Source organism: Anomalospiza imberbis, chromosome Z, assembly GCF_031753505.1.
Source record: "Anomalospiza imberbis isolate Cuckoo-Finch-1a 21T00152 chromosome Z, ASM3175350v1, whole genome shotgun sequence".
NCBI classification, from domain to species: domain Eukaryota; kingdom Metazoa; phylum Chordata; class Aves; order Passeriformes; family Viduidae; genus Anomalospiza; species Anomalospiza imberbis.
In genome coordinates, this window is record NC_089721.1 from 4,477,633 (window position 1) to 4,491,108 (window position 13,476).

A 13,476-nucleotide genomic window follows, 5' to 3' on the forward strand; every position below is an offset into this window, starting at 1 on the left:
TTAAGTGCCTCCCACAGGGTAAAATGCCTGGTTGCTGGTGAAAGGAGAGCACAAACACTGATGAGCCAACACGTGGCAAAGATTTTAAACAAAGGTTGGTACCATTTGTAGAGCTGGAGTTTGGGGTACCAATTCTGATGGACATCAGAAAAATAGACTAGATTAGACTAAAATAGAATAGTATTTCTTGTCCATAAGATAATAATTAAGATACCTTTGAGTTTGTACATCACTGTAAATAGGAGAGTTATCTTGTATTCTGCCCAATGGTGAGGAAAACCTTCAAGTAAACAATCCTTCCTTTGAATTATTTTATTTATTTTATTTCAGATCTGAACAAAGTACTTTGCTTTCTTACAGTTGCATTGTTTCTCTAGCCTAGAATCTTTTTATGTCACAAAAAAATCTGCCTTTAAAAAAAAAAGTTTAAAAACTGCAGCTACATTTCAGCAAAGCAAAAGTCTAAGTGATCACTTTTACCAGGTGACAAAAGGAAACTCAGATTCCACAGCCCACAGTCTCAAATAAAGCATCTAAAATTAAGACAGCTTTCTTGAAAGATGAACACCATTCATTTTGGGTTAAGAGCTTAGAAGAAACATAAGGGTCCAAAGTCAATTCTATTATCTTGATCAGAACTACACAGGGACTCTGTCTCAAGATCATTATCTTACAAGACACGGATGTCAATCTCATTATGTAATCGAGTGTGTCTAGCACTTTCCTGTATAAATATACTTAATAGATATAGTTTTGACCTTTTGCAGTAAAATTAATAAAAAAGAGATTGGTCTCAGTGTGCCAAGAGGCTTTTCTCAGGCCCATTAAAGAACGATTTTTTGTGTGTAAATAAATACATTTCACCATACAAAAGAAGAAAAATGTTGTCTGAAGAAATGACCTGAGCTTCTCCTCCTTCATATATTATCCATGACCCATTTTATTTCAGAAAAAAAAATCTTATTCCAGAGGTTTATCTGTCTGTACTCATGTCTGTCCCCTCATAACCATATTCCACTAGAATGTTAATGCTTTAAAGTTTCAACTGTACCTCAGAGACAGATATATTTGACACAGGAATTTTGTTGTACTACAAGGACTGGCCCATGGAGTATGGAGCCTGGGGAATTTCCATCGTTTGATTTATATGTACTTTTATAGATCATCCTCATATTATTTGAGAGTGATGGCCAATTCAGGATTCATCTATGCACGCTATGCCTTATGCAGTGACTTGAACAACTCCCTTGAGACAGAGTGTAAATAATATTCCTTACCCATGCAGAAATAAATGGGATTTTGCTATTCTGCTCCCAAATGTCAGACAGGCAGGGAAAGAGACAGTGAAAGAGCTGCAAAGAGGAGGAAGAGTATGAAACTCAGACTGCTTCCTTCATTTTATTATGCATTTACTGTGGCTGAGGTAAGAAAGGAAAGTCAAGTCTTTAGGGCTAATATTGAAAGAGTGTATTCCAGTGTTATCTCTTTCCTGGGGCCATCCTTTAATGCACACTCTACTTGCATCTTTGGGAACCCATGGGAAAGGCACTGCAATGATGCTGATAATCAGCAATGGAAGACAAAAACATTTTTGCCCTGCTTATGCTTGTAATTGCAGTGAAAAACCAAATAGGATTTAATAAGGATATTTTGCCTTGGTTAGCAAGTCAACAGCTGGCAAGCAATGACATCAAGAGCAGGTCTGTGGAGGATAAGGCATCATCTTGGCATAAGCACTGCTCTGTTCCCTTCTTTCACTGTCACACCACTAGCTTTCTCAACTTTGCAGAAAGGTTAAAATTGATTTATTCAAGCCTAAGAGGAGAAGTAGTCCCACATTTTGAAAATAATGGTACTTGATCGTAATGTCACTTCAGACTATGCACATTCACTTATTGTTGCAGATTATTAATTAGTTGTTTAAAAAAAAAAAAAAAACAAAAAAAAAAACAGTTCAGATGTGAGAAATCTCTGCTGATAAAGAAGCACAGAGAAAAATAGAGGGTTACACTTTACCTCAGTCCATGGTTCTCACAAGCTTTCCTCCAATGCATCCATGTCACCACACAGTGGGATTCAAAGTGAAAATCAAGGTCCCAGGAAGCTGGACAAGAACTTAACTCATTGAATCTGCAGAATTTTCTTCTCAGTATTATAATATAATTTTCATGCTATCTGCATATATAGTCGCTTACTGCAAAAACCCCACAAGGTAAATTTTTGATACAAAGAAACTAAAGGTGTAAGTGTCCATATTAGGTCTCTCCTGGAGTCTCCAGTGGTTTCCACTCAGCCAATTATTTTCAGAATTGGAGTGAAAGAAAGTAGAGTCCATCTTTCTGCACCTCTCCATGCAAACACCACCAAGTTTTACACAGGTTGTGGTCTCACAGCAAGGCACTGAGAACAGCAGAAAAAGGAGGAAGCTGCCTTCTAATTGAGATAAACATCCTCAGTGCCACTGTAATCATAATAATTCTTCTGCTAAAAATAAAATAATTGAGAATGGTAGTTCTGATTGTCACACAGTGCTAAAAATTTTTAAGAATTAAATATTGTTTTTATATCTTGCATCAAATTCTGCTTGCTGACACCATAGAAAGTGGTGTATATCTCAAATGAATTCCAAAATTTCACCTTTCAACGTATAAAATTCTATGAAAGATTGAAATGCCCTTTCCCATCTCATGAGTACCAGATTTTTCTAAGCACCTAACAGTCCTCTGTAACATAATAAACACTTCAAAATAAAATATGGAAAATTGAGCCCATAATAACAACAAGAAGAACCCTAACCAAAAAAAACTAAAAAAAAAAAAAAAAAAAAAAAAAAAAAACAAACAAAAAAACACCAAAAAATTAAACCAACAAACAAAAAAACCCACAGGCAACCAAAACATATCAAATCTATTAGTGTCTAACAGGAGAACAGCTGTCTATCAAAGCTCAGTCTTCCTATCTGAACACAATCAAATAAGCAAGACAACCAAATACCTCTAGGGCAGGGGCTCTGAGGAGTAGACGAATGTCTGCAAGTCTGAAGCTGAAAAGCTGGCATTCTCCTAAGGGTGTCAATCAGTTCTTGGTCATTCTCCTGTGTGGGAAGAGAAAAAAATACTCTGTTTTATACAGGTGAACATTAGTCCAAAGTAAAATTGTGGCTGGAGGATTTTTTTCCTTTTTCTTTTTCTTTTTACTTTGTTTTCTAGTAACAAAAATGAACATTCTCCTAGAGGAGAAGTTCAACATGGAGGGACAAAACAGGCTGAGTGTTTATTTGAAGCAGGTTTTGTACCTTGAAAACTCAAATCTGTTTCCCATTGGAGTCAATCTTTTTTAATTTAACAAAAGTTTTCATTGAACATGTGTATATTCAAAGAGAAGAGCTGCCTGTCATCTGGTAGAGCTCACCTAGAGGGGCTTACAGCTATGCTCTTCTTTCTATCTTTACTTTTTCAAACTATTCCATAATTTCCAGTTTTGCATGTAGATGATGTACGCTTGTTTGTCTCCTATGTTTATCTTTTGGGTCTTATGGCCACTGCACCAAAGGATTCTCTACTGGATTCTTAAAAGACAAAATTATTTGCCTCAGCTATACATTTTGCTTTCACTATTTCAACATCAAAGGAAATACGACTATCGTGCACCTGTCAAGATTAAAATTCATTTAACAGAAAATTTGTATGGCAAATATAAAATGCATTAAAAGTATTTTATCTATCAACAAGTCAGATAATTTGACTACTCTGCTAGTATGATATTCACAGCATTCCTTTCTTGCATCCTTTTTCTTACTGCATTTCAGTTGTATCTAAAAATCTTAGATTGTTTTTCTTTCTGTATAAACTGTGGCATAGCCAGACACGTGCTGGTTTCATTTAGCTGTGTAATTGCTGATCTTGTTTGCAAATGTTGCTAAATATATGATTAGACATAAACCACAGCAAGTCTACTCAATACATTCAGACAAATTTTATTATTGCACTCCTTATCTCAAACACCCACAGACGAAATCTTCAATTATCCGGTTCACAGTTGTCTAATATTTTCTGCAAGGCTTTCGTTATCAGACATGTTGTACTGAAGTCAGAAACACTTGTGCCAGTGAGTTTAAAGTTTGGACCTACAATGAATCCCAGAGAGTTGGTCACCAGGCACACATACAGCCCACAAAGCATGAACAGGTCTGCTACATTCTGATTGTACTTGTGGTTTCATGCTTGGGTTCTAAAGCATAGCTAGACATCAGCTTACAGATGTGAATGCTTTGGATGAGCCATTTATTATTCCAATGGAAACTGGGCCATTTTCTGCACAGATTCACTTCTGGGCAGAAGACTATGTCATCCAAATTGTATCCACCAGCAGTGCTACAATATGGCCCATATATAGTCTCTAACTTTCCATTGGACTTGATGTTTTACAACTCCAGACTGTCTCCCATGAATCTAAAGGTACCTATAGCACGGAAAATTAATTTTTTGAACTCCCATCTGAGAAGGATAAGGAAGATATCAACTGAGTGCAAGCAATGCAATCTGCACCTCATAACAAATGGTTACAACAGGAGAGCAGAGGAAAATGGCTCTTTGCTCTCAACTGAGAAGCTGGGAGTTTCTTAACCAGTAAATCACCTGCCTTGTCCCTTGTATCAACAAGAATTCTTCAGTGAACTGAGAAACAAAAATTTGGTTTCCTGCTTCAGATTTCTGAAAGCAAGTAGGAACTGAAAAAAACCCAAGGAAAACCATTTTAGTTCTGAAGCTCACTTATGCTTCGTTATATTTGAAGAAACTAGTGTTTTACATAGACAAGGCAAATGACTGTCCAGTTAGAATATTGGCCAGTGATAGTGCTCACTGGTAAAATATCCATTTTGCTGCAAAGGATATAATTTTCACATCTGCTTGGCAGGAAATGACCTGAATGTGTCTAGAACTTCCAGAGACACTTTTCTAGGAAGTGTCCAGGACTTCAGAGAAAGAGACCATCTCTTTGCAAAATGAACCCTGTGAAACACTTTCAGCAGATCTTTTTGCAAAGCAAATCTATAAAGAAGTCTATGTGATTAGCTCAAGATTCAGAAAAATTTAGGTTAGAAATGACCCTTAAGATCATTGAGATGAACTGCACTTCTAACACAACTAAGCCCACCACTAAGCCAAATCCCTGAGTGTCACATTTACAAGCCTTTTAAATATCTCCAGAAACGCTGACTCCACCACAGCCCTGGGCATCCTACTTGGGTGTTTAAAAATCCTCTTGGTGAAGAAATTTTCCATAGTATCTAATCCAAATCTCCAGTGGTGTAACTTGAGGCCATTTCCTCTTATTCTGCCAATTGCTCCCTGGAAGCAGAGCCTGACCCACCTGGCTGCACCCTCCTGTAGAGTGAGAAGGCTCCCCCTGAGCCTCCTTTTCTCCAGGCTGAGCCTCCACAACTCCTTCAGCTGCTCCTGGTGCTCCAGACTCTTCCCCAGCTAAATTCCCTTCTCTGGACATGCTCCAGCCCCTCAATGTCTCTCTTGTCCTGAGGGACCCAGAGGTGAACCCAAGATTCAAGGTATGACTGCCCAGCACAGTCACTGCCCTGGTATTGTGGGCCACACTATTGCTGACACATGCCGTGATGTCCTCTGCCGCCTTGGCCATGTGGGCACCCCTTGGCTCACATCCAGCTGCTGCCACAAGCACCCCCAGGTCCTTTCCCACTTGGCAGATTTTTAGACATTCTATCCCCAGCCTGGAGCTGCAGGGGTTGTTGTGACCCAAGGGCAGGACCAAGAACTTCCCCTTTTTACCCCTCACACCACTGGCCCCAGCCCATGGATCCAGCCTGTCCAGACCCCTCTGCAGAGCCTTCCTGCCTTCCAGCAGATCCACATTCTCACTCAACTTGGTGTCATCTGCAAACTGATTGAGGGTGCACTTGATCAGACCATTGGTAAGGAAGGGCTGTCCCCAGCACTGATCCCTGTGGACACCACAGTGACTGACTGCTGAATGTGGCACCACTCACACCGCTGTGGGCCTGGGCATCAGCCAGTTTTTTACCCAGCAAAGAACAGCCAGTCTGATGTGCTGAGATGGTCATGTATCTTGGCATCACACCTTCATTCTGGAAGCATCATTCACTTCTTAAGTCCAAACACTGTGGACATAAGACAATCCTGGCATGAAAGTCTTAATTCCAGCATATATGATTTCTGGAGAACATTATAGGCACACCAATACAAGATCATATGACCAAGAACTTAACACATGCCAATGAATGTGGCAAACTAAACTTACCATGTTTTTCTCTATTCAGACCAGTGTTCAGTGTAATTAAATCGTGTACCTTGTGGAGTGTTGAGATTGTCATGAAAGAGAAGTTAGACAAACTGGCCACTTGTAATACAAACACAATTATTTTTTATTGAGGGTGCTGAACAAATGTGGCAAGCACATTTCTCTCTCTCGGGATTTTTCATAGAGGTGCACAGAGAGAAAGAAAGAGAAAACAATTTCTATTTCTGCTCCTTGTTTTTCCCATGTGGAATGTGTTTGGAGAATTGTTTACCTGGGGTGATTGCTTGATTGGATTCTGGTGAGCATTGTTTGAGCCTGATGGCCAATCCAATCCACCTGTGGCTGGACTCTTGAGAACAGGGTCATGAGTTGTTAGTTAGTTAGATATGGTAGTTAGAAAAAGTAGGTATGCAGTTTTAGTATCTTCCTTTATACAGTATAATAATATATTATAGCATAGTTATAATAAAGAAAACATTCAGCTTTCTGAACTGGAGTTGGACATCATAATTTCTTCCCACTGGGTTCGCCTGCATTTTACAATAAACCAAGACTACACAGTAGCAATATCCCTAGCAGTCTAGCTTGACAGAACCTGAAATATTTAATTGTAAGGACACAGACTGTTTCTGTATCCTGTCATGGAAAAGATGGGAAAAAAAATCTGGTAATCAGACTGCATGCTATGCATCTCCAGATCAAAAAATTTACCTCAGATACAGATAATTATTTATATTCCTAGCAGTTTAGTCACAGACACTTAACAAGCTCCTCAAAACTTTGGAATTATTATCCTTCTCACTCATATATTTGTACGGTGTGTTTAACACTTCTATTTTTGACATTTACATGTTGCAATTATACATGTTGCAATATACATATATATATATATGTTAGTATATGTGTGTATATACATAGCTCTATCTTAGGGAGCAGGAGACTGATGTGATGGGAATATTTAAAGATTGATCAATCAATTCAATTTAAACTGTAAAGCAGATCTCCACCAGATTCATGTTCATTAACAATACATATTATTTTAATGTTTTTTCCTACTCATTAACAATTATTGTCACTGCATATTCAACACAGTTAATGCTTAACAATCAATCCTAAATTAAGTATGAGTAGACAGCGCCATGGAGCTCATGTCACTGCAGTCTGTGCTGAGGACTATAGCCCTTGGTGGTCATTAAAGGGATCAAGTTCTCTAAAAGGGTTCCCCACTACCACATCCGAGAACATATCCTGTTGTAAAATGTTGATTTTCTGGACTGTGCCCAGCTCTCAGCCTCCAGCTGCTGCCTATTTGCTGCCCAAAGATGGCAGGGGGAGGTTGTGCTCCCAGTTTGAGGCAGGTGTCTTCTGCTCTTGTTTGCCTGGGATCTCTTGTCCCTCACTGTGTTGACGTTTTTTTTTCCTTCAGTGAATGCCTCCTATTGCAGCTCTTGAAGCTGTGCTGCTTCAATGATAAGCAGTAGCCCATCAGTGTGATGCTAGAAGTTCTGGGTGCTCTATTTCTGACCCATGTTTTCAAGGCCTTTGCTGCTATCCCACATCCACATTTAAACTGACAGCATAATGGGAAAAATCTGGCACTCAAGTTGAAAAAACAAGTTCTCATAGCGAGATAATAGCAAGTCCAGGAGGGTAGGATTTGGATCTGACCCCATCAGTAGAAGGCTTGTTGTGTTACTAGCACTGGTTATACCATTTCTGTTAGTGGTTAGATACAAAAATGATGGTAGGGTTCCTTGTTTTAGTGTGTTTATGTTTAATTCAGTGTACTTTTACTTTCACAGGTGCATGCAGCTGGTCCGTGTTCTTCCAACATATCTTTGAAGTGAAAAACAACCACATTCCCATGACAAAACAAAGAGTCTCTGGTGCTGGCTGCTCCAGTTTCAAGCCTAGGGGAAGAATTTGGGCGGGGAATTTCAACCCAGGAAACATGACTGACTGATGACGCTTTACCAATTACTGCCACTATTTTTCCCAGGGACTTTTACACACTTGTCTTCTTGGATTACTTCCCAAGGAAAGACTGAGATGAAAATCTTTACCCAAGGAGAACCATGATAAAAAAACATCAAGAAGAATGTGCTTATTACAGCCTCCCATCACTGCACAACTTGTTTATTAGCCCTTTCTTCACCTAGAAGCAGGACAATGGCTATGACCAGCTGAACTCCTCTTGTTGAAGCAGGGATTAACAAGGAAATCAAATATCTTGTTTGGGGTCACAAAATAACAAGGACCTTTACTCTGACCCAGCTGAGATAAGGTCAAAAGATAGAGTGAAACAGAGTGATTTAATAAAAAAATATATACAAAATAAAATTAAATAACATTTTTAGACCTTAGCATAAATTGAAATTCATGTAAAATTGCTCATTTGCTCTAGATGGATGTCTAAATCCTCACACATCTGTATACCGGGGCTGTCTTTGAAGATAAGAGGCTCTAATTTTAGGTCTACATGATACACCTTTTTCATGCCTGATCCTGAGAGCTTTTATCTCTTCTTTGGCCTTGAGAGAAGCTGCCTTATTCATTTGTTTTTTTTATCTGAGAGGAACCAGTTCCAGGAGAAATGTTGAGACCTGCTGAAAGGAATCAGGTGTGTGCCAAAGCATTTCTAAACTCACTTTAAGAGCAACAGAAATGTCTTCTCCAGAAAGTATTAGCGTGTTTTGCCCCACATTGAAACAATGCTTCTAAAAGTAGGGGTAAGAAATGTCACCATAAACAGTAACATCTTGGATTCTCCTACTTCACCACAACACCTATGAAAACCCTAAGAGGCATTTGTTTCTTTAACTTCAGTGATAATTATAATACATAGTATATTCTTACTATGTCACCTAAACCAATGAATTTTTGTCGACATCTTAGTCTACAAATAATTGCTGGTACATAAAAATCCAGATTCTTAACCCTGAATTTTTACATCAAGGTTCTTACCTTAACCACATATCTTTATGTTAAAATAAAATCTCCTTATGGAAGCTCTATGGCCTCGTGGCAGAAGATAGATTTCAGATTTTTAGATTTTATGAAGAAAATGTCCCTGCCGTCTACAATAACTGCACACAAAGTTTGATGTGTTTAAACTGTAGAATAAGGATAAAGTAATAGAGGCCTTGATGGTGGAGGGGGGAAGAACAGAAGGGCATAAATTTTGGTTTATTTTTCTTTTTTTCTTTTTTTCCAGTCAGATAATACTTGGTATAAGTCTCAGGCAAGTGTCTGAAATTCAAGATAATAATCCAGTTAGCTCAACAGTATTATCAAAATATTCAATGTTATTTGCACAGTGCTGAAGAAAATTTTGTGAGCGTGGTCTTGTGCGAAAGGAACATACATTTTATTATTTGACTTGTCAATGTTATTCATGAGGCTATGCTTTTCTCAATTGTGTTTTCTTACATTGAGAAGATCTGTGTGTGTCTTTTAAAATTTATTTTATTTTCCCTGCAAAATCATAACACACATGAACTTTTGATAGAGCTGGACAAACTGTTTTAAATGCTCTACTAATATTTACTCAAATTCATAAAATAAGGTCTCACTGACTAGGTTAGCCCCCACTCTGTGTTTGTTTTCTGCAGTTATTTTAGCTAATGACTTTGCTGGCTGGGTTGTTCCTGGGAACAGCTAATTTTAGACAACTATTAAAAAATGCTAACAGAAGGTGAATTTCACAAAATGCTGCTATTTGCAATGGAAGTCTGGTTTTAAGAGTTGTGGTTTGCTCATCCAATCAGAAAAACATATCATATGATTTATATATCTGCTCACACCATCTTGAATTTCAGATTTTAAATTTTATGTACTTACAACCATCTGCTCACAAGCTTAACTCACACCACGGTTTTATTGGAGAAAATACATATATCTGGTAAACAGTTTTGAATATTTGATGAAGGTGGGAGAAGCAATTTTATTGGACAATTTCTTTAGCAGGATGGAGGTTATCTTCTTTTACCTGCTTTCTTGAATCTGTAGTGTAATATTTTGAGCATTTATTTTAGTTTGGCCTAGATAGTTTCATTTTTCCTGCAGGATTCAGTGTTCTCCGTTCTTGAATGACTACAGTTTTATTTTTCGGGAATTAATGTCTGGATATTGGTTTTAAGTAGTCTCCATATTTTCTTGTCCCAATGATACATCACTGCTTTTAACGACAGCCTCTTCTGGAAATACCCTGAATTTGGTGTTCAGGAAAAGAGTAAAGATTTATGAATTAAACACTCAGGACTGCGTCACATGGGCTCAAGGCTTTGCAGGAAGCCCTGGAGGAGAAGCTGTTTCCAGCCTGTATTACAACAGGGAAAGGAGGGGTGGCCAGGAAAGGGAACACAGGGCAAGGAGTTGATAGGCAGCACTGATGTTGCTCTGCTTGTCCAAGGGTAGGAAGGAGGAGCTGAAACAGCAGATTGAGCACCACCACTTGCCATGAGTGCAACTCTCCCATTTTCTGCAGATTGGGCATGGTCAAATCTGTGGTGACTCAACCACTTTTCTCTTCACCTCTCCTCAGCCGTCCCTTCACTGTGCTGTGCCATGCAGTTCATCAGCTGGTTTGTGCCTGCTGGAATCCCCAGCTCCAAGCACAAGCACCTACTTTCTAGCCATTTATGGGCTTTATGTTAAAACCAGGAAAAACTACAATCAGCTGTGCTGCTTATATTTTAGCTATAATTTCTGTTCCTCTGTCCAGACGTACCTCACGGCGTGTATTATGAAGTGTTTCAAGATCCCAGTCTTCTACATGACCTGAACACGGCCTGGTTGGAGGACATCAGATCTGCTATCCAGTGTGCACGCTCAGGTGAAAGAACAACAGCTGAGAGCGAGGAAGTGGTTTGGATCCCTAACCTATCAATAATGCCAACTCAGTATAGACAGTGTGAATTCATTAACAAGCTCTAAGTTACACCTCCAGTGGGATGTGTTAACAGAAAGCATCCTTTCTAAAACATGATATCTAAGGTTCTGCTAGAGCTGAGACCTAAAAAACCAGGAATACACCTAGATTATACACATATAATCTAGGCATATTTGATAGTGTGAGTAAGCTCCAAGGCAGAAGGAATAGTGTGATGAAGGGGGAAATAAAGAGGGCAGGAAGAAGGAAACTATTGTCAGAGAACATGGAAGGAAACAGTGACCTTCTCACCTTATTTTTATGTTTGTGCAGCAATTGCCCAGCCTCAGAGATGAGAGGATAGAAGAACCCTGACAGCTCTAAATATCATAAAATCCCTAATGCAATTTTTCAAAGAACACCTGTAAAAGTCAGGAGAATATAAAAGTGAAGAATGAATATAATAGAACTCACTGCTGCTTGTTGAAGGCCCTTCATTATCAGTGAGAGAGACATACAGGCAGACAGAAGTACCTAACTCTCTTTTCCAGGAGGCAAAAAGGCAAAGAGCCATCCATACCCACAGACAAGCAGACATTCCCCAGCCATTATTTTGCACAAATATCTCATAACATTTAAAAATTCATTTTCCCTTCACAAAGGTTCAGAAACACCATCAAATGCAACTCATTCTGCCTTTGAAGGGGGCCCAGCAGAGTCCAATACCACAACACACATAACTCTGAGGGCATAGTCTGATGTCACCAGTGTGAAAAGTCTCCTCATGCTTAATCCCACTAGCCAGAGAAGATGCAGACAAGAAAGTTATTGCTTCCCAAAATTAACTTTAATTCCCTGCAACTCTGTTCCTCTTCTTGTATTCTTTGCCAGAAAAGCAGCCAGTTTGGCATAGGTAAAAACATATTGCAACTTGAGGTCTACATCATCTTTTAAGCACATGGTTCAGGGATCTCAAGCCCAGTGTAATTATGGTTTTCTTTTCAGAACTTGCTATATATCTTTAAACAATCTAGGTGAAGTAGCTTTTACCTCAGTCCATCCTTGTCTGTGCTTGCTGCTGAACTTGTACAGGCGGTATATTTCCAGTATACCCCCTACACCGTAAAAAAAACCTCATGAAGTATTATTTAGGGTTTTTGTACAGAGCTGCCACATTTAAGATGGCAAAAATAAAGAGTGAAAATTCCAGTCCTGTGCAATGGGCAACACTTCCTTTTCCCCACATAAATATAAACAACATACTTACCCATGTCCAGCAAAATCTTTGTTAGTATTTCCAGCCTGATTTGACACAGGAAATTTAGGACAATACTGAATTGTTTGCCTGTAAAAAATAAAGAGAAGTTCTGCTGTTTTGCACTTCTAAAATTATCTCATCGTTCTGTAGAAACAAAATTAATTTATAACCTGAATTTGTTTGTATCTAGTGTTACAAATAGCTCTCTTCACCAGGGCTGCATGATGCTTCCCTGCTGTATGGTTAGCAGGACTGATAAATTAAGAGCCATGCCCAGCATCAGAAAGGAGATTGGTAACAGAGGTGCAATTTTAATCTGGCTTCATCTGTGTCACATACTTTAACTGCAAGAAAGTCCTTCTTAGGTAGCTGTCTAACAAGTAGGATACATATGGTAATAAACCTTGCCAGGATGTGCTGCAAGTGTTTGAACAAGCTCTTCCCACAAACATTTGTCACATGGCTTTTCTTTGTTTTAGGGGTGTGATCAAATGTAGATCAAGGTGAAGGAATGCGACAGTTTCGAGAGGGACACACCACTGTTGCCCAGAGAAAGATTCACTGTAATTCAGAGGATTTTAATTCTGCTCCTAGTTCTGCTGCTGAGCTGGGAAATTCACATCAGACTGCTGATCCCAGCTTTCCATGGAAAGCTATTTAAGCTCCACCGATGGCAAGTATTATTGTCAGAGCTATTTAAGATTGATGCCATTACTTAAGCAAAAGTCTTTTCCTCATCAAAGTGGTGGTAATGTCGTTTCACAGCAAACTCTACTGATGTGCAGGTTATCACCCTTTCTGCTGGCCCTGCTGCTCCACAGCCCTGTGCTGGGTGCCTTGCCCAGGTCACACAGCTCCCCACTGCTTTTGTGGGGAAGTGGGTGCTGACAGAAATAGTGCGGCATTCTCTTGGCCTGGGAGGTGGCCGCAGTGTTCCTGATATTTTCTGTCATCCTCACTATTCCCAAAGCTAATGATTTACATTGCTTAGAGAGTGTGGATGTGCCCTGGGGTTTTGCATCCACTGGACAGTGTAGCACATCCATGGAGAAGA

At 39.2% G+C, this 13,476-nt stretch overlaps 1 long non-coding RNA gene across 1 annotated transcript; it reads right to left on the reverse strand.

Moving 5' to 3' along the window:
- Positions 1–222: 222 nt before the first annotated feature.
- Positions 223–11,670, reverse strand: LOC137464509 (uncharacterized). Its single transcript, XR_010994261.1, has 4 exons — positions 11,477–11,670; positions 2,995–3,094; positions 1,278–1,352; positions 223–410 (listed from the first exon to the last, which is right to left on the reverse strand). It is a non-coding gene; the product is annotated as an uncharacterized lncRNA (long non-coding RNA).
- Positions 11,671–13,476: the final 1,806 nt, after the last annotated feature.